The 16,395-nt window shown below is 37.7% G+C and overlaps 1 long non-coding RNA gene across 2 annotated transcripts in view; it reads right to left on the minus strand.

Moving 5' to 3' along the window:
• Positions 1 to 15,562, minus strand: part of LOC147915317 (uncharacterized) — a 54,208-nt gene extending 38,646 nt beyond the window's left edge. For both annotated transcript variants that reach the window (XR_015554224.1, XR_015554225.1), the window contains exon 1: positions 15,445 to 15,562. This is a non-coding gene — a long non-coding RNA (uncharacterized LOC147915317). The remainder of the gene's footprint in view (positions 1 to 15,444) is intronic.
• Positions 15,563 to 16,395: the final 833 nt, after the last annotated feature.

Below are 16,395 nucleotides of genomic sequence, written 5' to 3' on the forward strand. Positions count from 1 at the left end.
TGGTCATCAATCTTTAACCTTCCTTGGCTTACAGCTGCTTCACTCCAGTCTCTCCCTCTGTCACACATGGCATTCTCCCTGTGGGTTTCTGTCTTCACGTGGAATTTTCCTCTTCTTATAAGGACAACAGTCCTACTGGATTAGGGCCCACTCTGATGATATTATCTTAACTTGATTATATCTGCAAAGACCAAATAAGGTCACATTCACAGGTACTGAAATTTAGAACACCAGCTTCTCATTTTGAGTAACACAATTCAACTCATAAGACTAACCTAGATTCCTCTCCATTCTTTCCCTAAAATAACTACTCCCCTCTAGCTTTGTAAAGCTATTATTCCCAAAATAATTGAATTCACCAACTTCATCAATTGCATTTTAGGTCAATTGTTTTGCTAAGTCATCAGCAAATCATCCTGAATTCTAAGGGAGTATGACATGTTATTGGTCTATATTTTGAACTTTAGCCAAACTTAGGGATCCTCTCCATAGGCTCTGCTGTGTTGACTCTGAATCATTGATAAGTAGTCTCTTGGACCTCCACACATCTGACATCTGACATAAATAAACAACAATATTTTTTCTGGCTTCCTTATGAGCATATCTTGGGGAGAAAAGTCAAAGCCTTCCTGAAGGAAAGATATATTACACCTATTGCTTTTCCCATCTACAAACCTGGTCACTCCATCATAAAAGAAAATTAGATTGATCTGACATTATTTCTCCTTCCTATGGATGAGTTGACTATTATCCAATCCTCTTTGTTAGTTTGGGAATCCAAAGAGTGAAAACACAATATTTTGCTTAAAATGTAAGGCTGCCCAAATTTTCTGTGCCATTTCCTTATTAGATAGGTATTTTGACCCTCTTAGATAAATGGGTATTTTTGACCTCTTTGGCCTTGATAAGAGACTTCACAGTTCTCATGGGAAATTATAAAGTTCAGACCATTCTGAACCGCAGAAAGAATCCATCATCTTAGCCTATTGCTTCCTTAAATTCCCCTAAAACTCTCTTGAGACCATTTGTTGAACTGTGCAAGAGAAACTAACATAAACATGGGGCATTAAAACTTAGAAGACAGAACAAGTAGTCTACACTGAATAAGTGAATTGCTTAATTGCTCTGTAACACCATTTATCTACTTTAATGTTAGAACATAAAAGTTGTGTATTGATATGGTAACTATCTTTAATATTGGAAAAGAATCTCACTCAGGTTGAATGAGATTACACTATTTTTTACCCGCAACCAGTATTGATCTTACAATGATACCGTTACTGAATTCAGGAAGAATAAAATTTTACTCACTAAATTTCACTACCTGAATTACCTGAAACCTTTGGGTTATCTAGAAGGATATTAGTAGCTCGTCACTGTGTATGGCATTTGCCTATGCACATGGTTGAGTGTGAAGGGGTCTTGTTAAATTCGCTTTGAAAGGTAGTCTGAACTATTTAATTTCACCTTGGCAACCTCTCTTCTGAGAACAGATTCCTTCTGAGAGCAAATTTCACTGTTATGACCTTAGATTAAAGGCTGTCTGTTGACCTTCTCTCTTCTCATTGTCCTGTACTGCAGCAGGTATGTGGCATTAACGTCCTCATTTGCCACTTTTCATGGCTTCATTCTCTATCATGTCTTCTCATTCATCCCATTTGTTGGCCTCTCAAGTGACTCTATTCAACACATTTCTGGTAAAGACTTCCTGAGGTATCATGAATTGTCATTAAGTTACTGGACACTCAGCTTTGGCTGTGTGTTCCAATAATTGCTACTAACAGATGGTAGGGAACTGAGCAGTCTGGAATTTTTAAACCCTGTTTTATTTTCAAACTCCATATGTACACCACCTATATCTCTACCATTCAGTTCTTGGCTTTGCTTTTTCAAGATTTGCAACTATTTGAAACAGCAGAGGACTGGTTTCTCAGCAACCTGAACAAGCGTGAGTTTGACTTTTGCAGATATTCAGAATTATCTCTGCATGTGCATCAAAACCTGAATTAAAGATTAGCAATGGAGTGAAACAACCAGATACTTTACTAAAAATAGATATACCTCACAAGGATAACAAAATAATAAATCAGTATTGATCTGATAGGAAAATTCCTTCAAAGTGAAAAACATGGTGGACTCAATTTCAATGAGGAAAAATCTCAGATTGATTGTTGGACATTAAATGGATAAAACAAGCAAGAGAAACTAGGTTTTTATTACTTTTTATTGAAGTTTTTATTACTTTTATTTTTGAAGTTTTTATTGATTTTATTTTTATTTTTTGCTCTTAGAATAAAGTCCAAATTCTCTAAAAAGGCCTTCTATATTTTCAGGCCTTCTTACCTTACCCCACTCCAACCTTGTACTCTATGTCCAAGCAAACTGAACTTCTTACATTTTACAAATACGATGTGCTCTCTCTCAATTCTAAGCCCTTCCATAGATTGTTTTGATTTACCTGGAATAGTTTTCCCCTCTGGAAATTTCTATTTCCTTAAGATCTCACTTAATACATAATTTCTTCCAAGAAGCTTTCCCTGACTCATTAACTGCGTGAGGTGCTGCACTCTCTACTCCCATAAGACATTCTAACACCCATAACATTCACTTGACACCAAATATTGTGATGATCTGGCTCTCCTCTCATTCCTTTCTTGCCCATGAAGCCTGTGAGAGCAGAGACCAAAGCTGTCACATCAACCAATACATGTACAAGTACCCTGTCAGGTACATAAACAATGCTTAATTATTAATTGATGAGTGAAAGCATGAATAAGTATGCAGCTAGGAACAGATTTGCTTTCCAAAGGAGAAAAATCTCTTAAAATACTTACACTACTCAGTTGAAAACAAAAATTCACTTTTTTAAGTTAATATTTATTGAGGCATAGAATTGGACCTCAAATTTGTATCTCCAGCATTGATTTTTCTCTTCAACTCCAAAATTATACATCCAAGTTCCTCTTAGACATCTTCAAAATGGATGTCTCCTTTCAAACTGAACATATCCAGAGACTTTTTGATGGTTCTCTCACAAACCTGATATACTTACAGTCTTTCCTATCTCTGTTTTGGCAATTACATAGGCAAAAAAAATCTGTGCAATTTGTCAAGCCCAAAATCTTGGAATTGTCTTCGACTCTTCTCTTTCAACTATCCCCAACATCCAGTGCATCAGCAGTTTCTTAAATCCACCTTAAAATATATACAAATTTGGGATCCAGCCCAGTGGCATAGTGGTTAAGCTCGCGTGTCCCGCTTTGGTGGCCCAGAGTTTGCAGTTGCAGATCCTGGGCGCGGACTTACGCACCGCTTATCAAGCCATACTGTGGCAGGCATCCCACATATAAAGTAGAGGAAGATGTGCCCGGACGTTAGCCCAGGGCCAATCTTCCTCAGCAACAAGAGGAGGATTAGCAACAGGTGTTAGCACAGGGCTAATGTTCCTCACCAAAAAAATATATATATATACACAAATTTGATAATTTCTCACTGTTTCCCAAGCTATCATCCCGTCTCACTTGTATTATTCCAATGACTTCCTAACTAGTTTCCTTGCTTTCATTCTTGTCTACTTTCAGTCTAGAATCAGTGACCTCTTAAAACATAAGTAAAGTCATGTCTTCCCTGTGCTTAAAACCTTCCAATGGCTTCTCACTGAGAATACAGACTGAAGAAGACCTTACAGTGGCCCACAAGGATCTCTGTGATCTAGTCTCCTTAGCCTCTCTGATCTTTCTTCCCATGTTTTCTCCCTAACCCAACTCCAGTGACATTGGTGATCTCGCTGTTCCATTAATGGATCAGGCATGCTCCCACCTCAGGGCCTTTGCCATTTATATACCCTGTCCCGGGAATGGTCTTCCCTTGGTTATCACATTCCCTCACTTTCTTCAAGTCTTTGCTCAAATGTCACTTTCTCATGAAGGCCTTTCTGGACCATCTTTTTATTTATTTATTTATTTTGTGTGTGTGTGAGGAAGACTGGCCCTAGACTAACACCTGTTGCTAATCTTCCTCTAATTTGTATGTGGGACGCCACCACAGCATGGCTTGATGAGCGATATGTAGGTCGCACCAGGGATCCAAACCAGGGAACCTTGGGCCGCCAAAGCGGAGAGTGTGAATTTAACCACTACATCACCAGGCCAGCGCCTGGACCACCATTTTAAAAACTACAATCACCTTTCTATCGTTTCTGTTTCCCTTTCTTTTTTTCACCTGGTACACTTCACCTTCTAATGCATGACAGTATTTATTGTTTATTTTGTTTCTCTTCTGTCTTCTTCTACCGGAGTAAAAGTTGCATGGGATAAGGATTGTTGTCTCTTTTTTTAACTGCTGTGTCCCCAGTGACTAGAACAGGCTTAGCATATAATAGGCATTCAATGATATTTGTTAAAGAACGAATGTGTGGAATTCTAAGGCTCAAACCTAATTAAGATTTGGTCCACGCCTACAAGAAGCTTATACTAAGGAAAATCTAGGGAAAGGCTCCTATCATTCCCCATGAGATAACAAGAATTTCTAGAGAGTAACATTTTAACATTTCTATCAATTTAGTTTGTTTTAACTTTAAAATATAGAGGTTCAATGTCATCTCCAGGTAGCAGCTGACCTATGAAAGGCACAAGCTAGAGTGCAATTGCCAGGATAATTCTGCCTAGTCATGTTGAACAGATCTTTTACCCTTGAATTTAAATATCTCAGACCCATGACTACATTTTTTTTTCCATAATGCAAATTGCTCCCAAACTCTCCATACGATTCTCTTTCAAGAGGCCATTTCGTGATTTTGTGTGCTTCGTGGTTTTTTCCAGCCCTGAAATTCTAAGATCCCCTCACTCTGGGGCAGGTATGTATCTACGCAAGAAGCTTAGATTCAATAATAACTTTTATTGAACTGTGATTCAATAATAACTTTCATTTTTCCAGGCCATGGCTTCATGGAAACTCTTTCCTGGCCCCTGAATGTGGAGCAAGCATTGCCCGAGCACAGGTGTGTTTTGCCATAACTGGTAATGAGAGAAGCAGGAATTCTCAAGGCAGGATGAGTACAGAATGAATTAGCTGGCTTCGTTCAGAGACCATAGCTCAAAAAATGGGCACCATCTGCAGTACTCATACTCCACTTTTCAATGTTGAAACCCCATTAAAGAAATCACTAGAACATTGGCATAAATATTTCAAATAGAAGTTTGCAGAAAAAGAGTGTAACTGAAAAACAATAGACTTGGCAACTTACTATTTGATCAAACCCTAAGGAAGATAATTCAAGCCAAAGCATTTCTCATCTATGTTATTTGCTGGTTGAGGATTTTCTCGCTTTGTTTTGTTTAAGCTATATGGCTATTTAAAAATCCATACATTTAGTGTCTAGGAATAAACTAAATTTACAGCCAAACAATCAACCTTTCTTGATTTTGTTTCCAAGTGTTTTGAAATTTGTAAACACTGGCTTTAAATTGGCTTGGTTGCGGCCAATTTGTGTTGGGGCTGGGTGCAGTCATTAGGGAATTCCACCTTTGATAAATCCTTTGCTGCCATAGCGTGCAATAAAAACACTATAAATTGAATGGAGACTTGTCAAATTGCTATTTACATTCTAACTGGCTTAGTGGTTGTTAGAACTGTGGCAGAGCAGCCAAGGGAGAAGCCAAGCTAGGCTACCGTCCTCTCCTGAAGTGGAGCCTAGTAGAACCTCTCCTGGCAGCAGCCTAGCTCTGATGACGCACAAATACAAATGCTGTTCTCTGCCACCCTGTCATTGGCCACCTCAATCTTTCAAACACTGGGGGACTAGGCAGAGTGACTTGATTACCACCTGTGAAAAAATAAGAAAATAAAAGGGAAGAGAATTTGAGCTGTACAGCCAAAATAATCTTCACTGTGGATTTTTATGCTAGTTGCATCCAGAAATTTACTTTTTCTTAAGGGCACTACATTAAATAGTTTTTTCCTAAATGGTATTCCACAAATTAAATTGAGAGGGACACAGGCAAACTTTTTGTATTTGGAGAAAGAAAACACGAGACATATTTTATGGTGCACTCCCTCATGAGAAAAGTTACGATTGACACTAAAGTTTCACATCTCTTGCATGCTTCCAGAATGAAGCCTAGAGAAGGACCCCGACATGACTCCTGGTGCTTACCCATGCCCATCCCAGCACTGTGTCTGCAGGTGCCGCGGGGGCCACAGTGCAGAGCAGAGTGTGGGCAATCACACATCAAGGTTCCCCACGGTCATGGCAGAGACCCAAGGGCTGCAAAGTCAAGATAACCTTTCTCTCCTTGAACTAGATTGGAATTCTTCAACCCAGAGGTTTAATTTCTTTCTTTCCAGGATGGCTAGCAACTTAAGGTACTTCATTTCTTTCCCTCATTTTCTCTCATTCTCCTTTTCTTCTGCTTCCTTTCATTCTTTTTTTCTTTCTTTCAACACCCCATTGGAGCTATTTTTTTAAGGCTGATTGGGGAAGAATATGTGAAAACCTTCCTAGGTTCAAATTTTTATTCAACAAACAAGAGATTATTAAACACTTACAATAGGCCAGGTATTGTGAGAGTTAATAGACATAGAAAGGTGACAAAGACAAAGGTTCTGCCTACAGGAAGGGCCTGAGTGGGTAATTACTCATGGCTGCGGGTTATCAGCAGGTAATGTATATACTTTATATAGTGCGGCAGATGTTGCAAGTTGCCTATCTCATATCCATTATCCACTTCTACCTAGTGAATTGGGTCCAGTAGCCAGATGTACAGCCCTAGAGAATAACTCTGCTTTCCTGGCATCTCTGACAGCCAGCAGTGGCCACATGACTTAGTTCTGATCCAAGAAATGTACCTGCAAGTCTGCTGGGGTTTTCTAGGGAAACTGTTTTGTTTTCTATAAAAGAAAATAGATATGGCTAGAGCCCTTCTTTCCTCCTTCTTCCTGAGTGAAGGTTTAATGTCTGAAATTGCAACAGCTTATTTTGACCATGAGATGAAAATCCAGCTCCCTAACAATTGTGGGGTCAAGAATTAGAAACAGCCCGGATCCTTAATGAAATTAGTGAGCCTGTGAACCAACTATATCACTGCCTACATTCAAACATCTTCTGAAAATAAATTCAGATTCATTTAAACTAATTGCAAATAGATTTTTCTGATAATTGCATCTAGAAAAAAGTCATAGCAAGTTGATCTGGTTGCAAGTTAGGTCATGTGGAACACAGTAATGTTTCTTATAGTGGTGATCTGAATGTCGTTCAGGAGCCAGTCACTGGACCTCTCAACTGGAAGAACAAACCTTCTGAGAACTCTTGGAAGAAAGGAAAGTAAGAGGTGAAATCTTGGTGAGAGGATGAACAAATGCAGGCAACATAAATAAAATCTGTAGTCCCAAAGTCTATCTTTAGAAATATTCTCATTGGCTTGAAAATATTGCTTCCATAAGCTCTCTGTTTAAAGGGAAATAATTCTGGAAGAGATAAGGCATTAGGCAACAGCAACATGATGTACTAAAAAGAGCCCCAGCTTTGGGACATTCCTGACAGGAGACTGAAATCTGCCTTTGCCTCTCATTATTTGTGTGGCCTTGGACATGTCATTGTGCCTCTCTGAGTCTCAGTCTCCTGATCTCAATCAATGAGGTATTGATACTGGCTTTGCAGGGAAGTTGATAAAGCTAAAGATGATATACACAATGTGCCCAGCAAATGACAAGTACATGGTAGTCCCCCCAAATATGCTTGCTATAATTTATTATTATTATTATTAATTTTATTTTTAGCTTAGCAAGGATTGGATTATCAGGTTGTCAAGATGACAGTGAGAACAGAGAGGAGGAAACACCAGGCAGGGACATTTTGCTGGGTGAGAATAAAGCAGAGAAGGGAGAAATTTTTCTATTTCATCCACAGATGTGCACAGAGTTTCCCGCTTATTCTTTGTGAACTGGACAGCTGAAAAGTCATTCCTAAGGACAAGTGACCCACATATGCAATGCCAGTTAGAAATGTTGCCTTAGTAAATGATGAACACGGAGCTGGGTCTGGTGAGAACTGCACAGGGTTTCCAAATGAGGGAACAAAGATGATTCTGAGTTTGGTTTGTTTGTTAATACTTTTTAGTCTGAATCATTTGGTATATGGTAATACCATTCACTGAGAAAGCAAGTCATGGGGCAGGAGCAGGTTTGAAGAAGGAAGGAGCTTCATGTTAGGATAGGCTGAGTTACTCAGAGGTATCTGCAGAAAACTCATGTGGGTACCATGGGGGAATCTGACAACAGGAAAAATAAGAAAAGACAATGGTTTAATACCAGATCCAATGCTACCTATTTTAAAGAGCCAAACTGAGAAAAAAAGATTAGCAAAAGAGTTAGAGAATAAGTATTAAGAAAGGCAGAAATAAAATACGTAGAATTTAGTATTATTAAGCAAAGGTAGTTAAGAATTTTAGAGAAAAGAACATGGTAAAAATAAACACATAACTTAGTAAAGCATATTTGAAAGACCTGCTTTCCTTAGTCATTGTAATTATAAATGAAATAGAAAATATTAAAATTGATACAAAGATTTTTACTAACTTAATCATTGCAGGAACTATCATTAAGACGTGTTACATTTTATCACATTGAATAGCTCATAGTTCAGTTCCATTAAAACGAACAAATATTCTACTCGACATAATATTAGATAAAATGAGTACTCCGTGATTTGCACTTGGATTCGTAAAATGACCAGAATATAGGAAGTATGTCCTAAAAGTAATGGGACTTGTTTTTACAAATACATTGTCCAAATAAACATTGCCCTTAATTTCATTACTAGATGGATTATGTATTTGCTCCATTAATGTTGCCCTTACTCACGATTAAAGCATTTGGGATATACTACTTCAGAACAGTGTAAGTAGTGGAGACAGCATGGATTTTGGATTTATATAATCCTAAATTTGAAATCTTATTTTGTTTTTTGCTATGTGACCTTGAGAATGTCACCTAAACCTTTAAGCTTCATTATTTTCATCTGAATAATACAAAGAATAATATTGAGTTGCTGTCAAGATTAAATAAAATAGTATAAATTAATTATCTAATACAGTGTCTGGAAAATACTAGAACCTTAGCAAGTTCTTGTTGATACTAGTATTATTAGCCTCGGAGTGGTTGGTAACATCTTATTTCTTTGTAATTGTGTATCACAATTGTATGTCAACACTACTTCTTGTCATCAAAAGAATAAGCAATTTTTAATCATTCATCTTATTCCATAGATTTGATTCTGAATGACTTTGAGTGCTCTCTAAAAATCAAATCCATTTTCAAATATGTGAAGAGTGGACACAGTTGCTAAACTCTTATGAATGTGTCAAAGAATATGAAGGAAGTTGCAAAAAAATAGTTCAAAAATATTTTGGGTCATGGCAACAGTGTTGCAATAAACATAAACTATCCCAAGTTACCTCTTTAAAAGGCCAAAAGTAATTCAAATATAAAATAATATTTTCAAAAGTAAAATAAATCCTATTACCTTATAGCCATACCTAACAAATAAACTTTTAAGGAAAAAAAACAAAACTTAGATTGAAAGTCAACTATATAGAATCAAATGAAAAATTTGCCCCAAGTATCTTTCAACCATATGATTTGTTTGGTAGGCACAATTTTTCATGGTAACATTTCAATATCAAAGGTGTTATCATTTCAAAAAGGAAATGAATGTAATGAACCTCTATTGTATTAAACCCGTTTTCATACCCAAATCTTCATTAAAATATATATTAATTAAACATAAATAAGAATTAACACACCTTATACATTATATAATATTCATAGAGGGAATAGAGAAACTAATCAATTCATGCATTTAACTTCTTTCTACTTTTCAAATAGATAGTTTTAGTAAAATGTTCTGCCTTAGTGCACAGCTGTGATTAAACTATTTAAATTTCATCTAATTTACAGGCCATTTTTGTGTTTTATTTCATTACATGGAGCCAGCCTCAGTCAACACTTTCACTTACTGACATTAGTTTTGTTTAAATTTCTATTTGCTTTAACATTTCTTGGGAATTTGATTAACATTTTAAGTGCTTCGAGCTAGGTGTTCTGTGTGCATTATATATTTCCTATTTTATTGTAATAAAAAACATTGTGAGGTAAACTTTATGATTAACCACAATGAAAGATGAGAAAGTTGAGTTTTAGAGATGAAGAATTTTGTCCTAAAAAACGCAAGTACTATAAGACAGAGCTGGGAATCAAATTCCAAAGCTTTTCCGTGCTCGAATACAAAATTCAACTGCTTGACCATAAAGAAAAGCAGAAACAAGAATGGTTACAATGCTTTCCCCATTTAAAAACAGCTAATGAGTTAGTGATTCTTGAAATAGTATGAAAATACAGAGCCTAACATGGGAAAGCCTATCCTTTAACACTAAGCCAATTCTGAATTAGTGACACAGCATGGCACAGGGGTTTAGAGCATGGGCTCTGCCAATTTTCAAACATGCTTCCTATTTGTTAGCCGTTGACCTTGGGCAGATTATTCTACTTACCTGGCTCCAATTTTCTCATCTACAAAATGGGAGAGATGCTAATACCTAATAGAATTGTTGTGAGGGTTAAATAAAGAAGTATTGGTTAAAATCACTTAGAATAGTGCCTGCCACATAATAAATATTATGTATATATATATTAATAATAAATTATCTTAAAAATCTAAGGGAGTACAGGTAACTCAGCCAGTGCCCATTTAAAGTACTAAACTGGCAGATTTTGTTTATGCCCCTAGGGAAGATTTATTTCTCAGGATAAATCACTCAAAGGAAGGACCTTTATGTTTATTCAGAGTAAATATTAATTAAATGATTTACCTACTGATTATACTTGCTAACTTTAGTTTTTTTTTTAAGTATCTTACACTCTCGTTTTACCAGAGACACAGAGATGTAAAGAATCTTTTAATTTTAAGTAAAATAAAATATATTAAAAAATAAAGCTACTTATTCTAATATCTGGCACCTGAAATGATTTTTTTCCAGGAGTGAATGTCATACATCAGCTCTCATTGGACATTTGAAAGTACCAGCATCCCTGTGCTTTGTTGGGTATACCTCTGATGGAAAAGTCAACAAAATGTCGTAGTTAACTGACTGCTTTCCTCAGCCAGAGCTATATAAGTTAACCAAAAAAATGTACCAAATGGTTTTCAAAGATTCTACCAGAAAATTTCAAAATAATCAAATAAGCAAAACAGACTACTATGTAAAAAATAGGAAAAAGAAACAGAAAGAAAACATAAGAGAAATCTCAAAGACTGTCAGTGATGTGCCAATTGTCTGACTTTTCTTAATAGACTAATCATGCACTCTGTAATATGGAGGCCACTAGCCACTTGAAGCTATTTAAATTAAATTAAAAATTTCATCACACTTTTCAAGTGCTTAGTAGCCACATGTGACTAGTGGCTACACTATTGGACTGAACAAATGTAGAACAGTTCCCACCCTAGACCCTGAATCAGAATTTGCATTTTAACAAAATCCCCCAGGTGATCTGTAAGCTCAAAGTTTGAGAAGCACTACCTAACCTATTCAATTATTTATATTTGGCTTCACAGTTGTGTAGTCCAAAACTGCGAACTGATTTGCAGAATAGTGAAATACTGATGTCTGAGTCTTGCGAGAAAAGGCAATACTCAATTACTTGATATTATCTATTCTAACAGTAGGAAAAACACACCATCTTGGTTTCCTAGAAATGCTCTAATTTTTTTTTGGTTTCCTGCAAATTAATCAGCTCTTTCTTTTGTTCTCAAATCCACAACCAACTTTCATAAGGGCTAGTAAGAAAGTAACTAGAAATTCTAAATTTGAAATCCTTTTTCTCATCTAACTGTTGATCCTTCTGATGTTCTGTTGTATGTTATTTATAAGAAAAGATGTGGACTAATTCAGAAATAATACTCCCATCAAAATGCATGCAAATATATTAAGTAAGTTGAGAGAGGCTGGAGACAGGGAAAAATTCTGTTCTGCTAAGGAGTTTTTAAGTGTAACAGATACTGTGTATTTAAGGGAACAATTGTGAGGATTTCTCATCAAGACATTTTCAAATCCCTTCCTTAATATTATTCTGAAAAGTGAGAGAGCAGAGTTAGTGAGATCCTTCAACCAAGATGAAAATATTAATGCAATTTGGAAAACAGAAATGTCTTTAAAAATGAGAATCTGTGGGACTCAGAGTTTTAAGAAACACTCTCTCACAAGGCTGTGAATTCCTCCATGAAACAGATGTCCTTGAAGACACTGACCGTGTCTTCCATTTGTGTATGTCAAGTTCCTAGAAACAGAGTAGGCATTCAATAAACACATGTTGACTTAAATTCCGTTGAATTCCCCTCAGGTCAGGGATGGGGAAAAGCGAAGGACTTTCTACTCTATCATACCTGTTCACCTGAGAGAAATATATTACATCTAATTAAGCATTTGATTATGTTCAAGCATCTCATTTTAAAATGAACTTAGTTGTTTAGAGTAAAAATTTAAAACTATCCTTACTTCAGAAAAGAAAGTAAAAATAGAATCATCTAGACAAAATATAAGTCAAATTAGTTGAGATTTTCTACAATTTGAATTCATGAAATAAATTATTGAATAGTTTTGCTGATCTTTTATCTGTCAGATACGAAAAACTCACTGAAAGATTGTGTCTCTTTGTTGTGGCTCCTTCTCTTCCTGACTTTAATGAAGCACAAAGCTTAGAAAATATTTGAGGTAATTTTTTTCAAATTCGTGGTTCTGTCTCTTTCATCATACTTCTTTTTCTGAATAACAAAAATATTAAGGAATTCATTATTGACAAAAGCAATGTTCAGATGTTTTGGCAGGAGAAATGAGCCTTCTAATACAAATTTGACTTTTATTATTTCTCATATTTTGTTTAGTTCTTCTACAAGTAATAATAGGTGGGCATCAGCAGTAATTCAATTTGTACTGGGTGGAAAATATGCCTAGAGTACTGGGCATGCAAAAATGCAAAGCATAAGGCCAAATGTCAGCATCAAAACAGGATCTTGATGAATCATTATTGATCATTCAGTTATTGATGTTTTCTCCTGACATATACAGTGATTTCTCTCCATTGATTCCCTCCATGACCTTGGACCATTCACAATTGCTCTAGTTCAGTGTCCTCATCTGAAAGGGGATAGATGATAAAATGGACAAGGAAATGATGGGAAAAGATGACAACATGGAACAACCACATACAGATGGGGAAACTGAATCCAGCCAATTTCTTTGCAGTGTTCCATGAATACAAAGCTTTATTGACTATTCAGGTTCTAGACAGATATCACATCACTAGGCTCTCATCCCATCTCATTCTTCCTGAAAATGTAACTTGGAAGTTAAGCACAAGATGGAAAGTTGTCTAAAAAGAGCGACAATGAACATTAATAGAATCAATTCTCAGTTCTCTTAAGGCAGATTATCCTTGGCAAATCTTGCCAGCAAAAACAATATTCCACTTCACTGCTTGCTTTGTTAACAGCTCACATCTATTTACTCTTAACTGGGTATGTAGCTTGCATTCAAGCTCTAGAGTCATTTAGAAATGTGAAATTCATAGACTATTGTGGATGGAAGGGCCTTTAAAAATCATCTAGGCCTATCATCAATCTGAATGACTCTCAGAAGCTTGAAAAATCGCAGTGATGTGGAACTCACTTCTCCCTGAGGCAACTTATTCTATCTTTGGACCAAGTTCTTGCTCTGGGAAGAAGGAAAATAATAGTTGTGCTTTAGCTACATTGTTATGCTAGTCTGCTACACAAACTCTCTTTTCCTAGCCTGGAGTGGGTTGCAGGAAGGAGTTGAAAGCATTTAAGTAGGGAAATGGACTTTCCTCTTCAGACTGTTTTGACAAATACAAGCCCAAACCTTCAAAACAATCACAGATTCAATAAAGTTTTCTTAATATCATAAACAACCACATATCAATATTAATGAAACTTCTTTTCCAAAACCAAGGTAAAGGATTATCACAGACACTATCTGTAGTGCAGTCTCATATTTTCACTTTTTACATGCCTTAAGATACCACCTCTAAGACAAAGCGTGAACATGTGTCAGGAAATTAATCTTCCCTTCTTCCCTGGCCCCTATTAAAGTCCCTCTAGTTCATAATACATGCACAAACCCTTGTTCCATCTATATCCCCCTAAAACTACAGTGTTAATAATTTCCTTTCCATTCTTTGTCATTCTAATTCTCAAAAGACTATCTTACTCTTGCTATTTCTACTTCTTTGCCGCTCTTTCACTCTTTAACTCATTGTCACTTGACTTTTATCCTCACTCTTGTGCTAATACTACTGTTATAATCATAGATCAATTCCTAAAAGGCAAATCCAAAGAACATTTTTCAGGTCTTAACCCTAACAGACTTCAATGATGCACCTAATTCTGTTGATCACTATCTTTCTCTTGAATCCCATAATTTAGTGCTTGTTATCTATCTACCTCCAACTTTTTGTTTTGTTCTGCCTCTCCACTAAATATTGGTACTCTCCAAGGAGCCACCTTTGGCAATTTTTTCTTTTGCTTCACATGATCTCTCCGAGAATTTCCATCTATTTTGAGTTTTCACTATTGCCTACATACCTCTAGGCCTGACCTCTCCCACAAGCTTCAGGCTCATTTTCCCCCATGAAGGAATGAAATACGAGATAATATCTAAAAGATAAATAACGATTAGTGGGGAGATATGGATGGAAGGACATCTGAAGGGGAAAAGAAAATTACAAGAAGATAGAAAAGTATATTTAAAATATTACAGGAAGCAGAAAAAGTAGTATGTCTAAAGAATTACATGAAGATCAATCTCACTGAAGCATGGATAGAGAAAATGTTGAATTGAAAAATCAGGGTGGTGAAATAGAAGAGCTATGTTATATAAGGCTTTGTGATCCATATAAATGATTTTGGACTTTATTCCAAGGGCAATAGAAAAAAATGAACAAAGGAATTACATGACTTTATTTGCATTTTTATAAAGATCTCAATGTTAATACAGGGATTGGATCGAGGGGAAAAAGGAGGGATGTGGAGCATATAGGGGGGTATTCAAAAGTCCATTCAAGAGTTGGGCTAACATGGCCTCCAGGAGCAGCGCACAGGTACGCAGCCCTCCCTGGAGAAGCGGGGCCCTGAGCCGGGGAGCGCCCCCGCTGTGGGCATTTTGTGGACCCAGCAAAATCGAGACCAGCGGCATAATATCTGACTTTGCCTGCTACTAAAGCATTGGGGAGCACCCCCAGAAAACCCAGTTCACAAAGAAACTAAAACTGGCTCTTAAAGGGCCCGCGTGCAAACTCACCCGTTTCAGAAAGCAAGCATCCTAAAATCACCAGAAAGAAAGGTGTACAGTGCTTTGGTGACAAGAGACTCACCTAATAGGCCCCGATTGCATCTCGGTGAGAGGTGAGACCTCTCCAGGGACTGGGACATTGGCGGCGGCCATTGTTGTGGCCTGGTGTGGGCGTGCTGACACAGACGCCATAGGAGTTCTCCCTGAGGTCTGCTAGCCGAGTGTGCCCCAGCCTCTAGAGCACCGATTTAATCCAGCTCAGCCAGGGCAGGCAGCCCACCCTAGAGACTGGCCCCACCCAACAACAAGCCCTCAGGCAACGTGTGGGCCTGCATAGATTGGTGACTGGATTCTCTGCAGCCTGGCAACTGAGCCGACTTGAGCAGGGCAGGGCATGCACAAGGAGCGGGTAGAGAGTGTGGGGCGGTGGCGGAGTGTGTGGGGCTCCCGCTGTGGAGAGACTGGGTCTACTTGGGGAGGTCGGGGTGCTCACACCGGGCAGGACAGTGTTGACTGTGTGTGTGGACCTGTTGGCGGCAGGGCTTGTCAGCTGCAGAAGACTTGTGCTTCTCAAAGACCCACAGAGGAGGTTTGCCCCACCTTCCAAAGCCTGAAACAATTGGGTTCTCCTGTGCCTGAGGGCAGCCCCACCCAGCTGCAATCCTCAGAGAGCTGACAAGAGACCTAATAGGCTAGAGGCTTACAACAATTGTAAGGCCCTGAGCCTAACAACTTGCCACGCTGGGGGCCTACTCACTTAAAAGAAATACTGCAACACAAATGTGGTATTAGAACTTGCAGCCAACTGTGTTGGGGCTCCCCACACCTGATAAAGAGACTGAAGGGCCCACAACAACTACAAGCAGCTGAGCATTACAACAGCTGGCCAGGAGCATAACTCACCCTCCCTGGGCGCCTACAGGGTGAGCAAACAGGCCACAACAGAAGGACACACATAGCCCACATAGGAGTCACCCCTGGAACATTGAGAACTGAGGGAAGAACACTGGAAGCCTCCTAAGGCATCACTTAC

This window comes from Ceratotherium simum, chromosome 14 (genome assembly GCF_057802395.1).
Source record: "Ceratotherium simum simum isolate JZ-2026a chromosome 14, ASM5780239v1, whole genome shotgun sequence".
Taxonomy (NCBI): domain Eukaryota; kingdom Metazoa; phylum Chordata; class Mammalia; order Perissodactyla; family Rhinocerotidae; genus Ceratotherium; species Ceratotherium simum.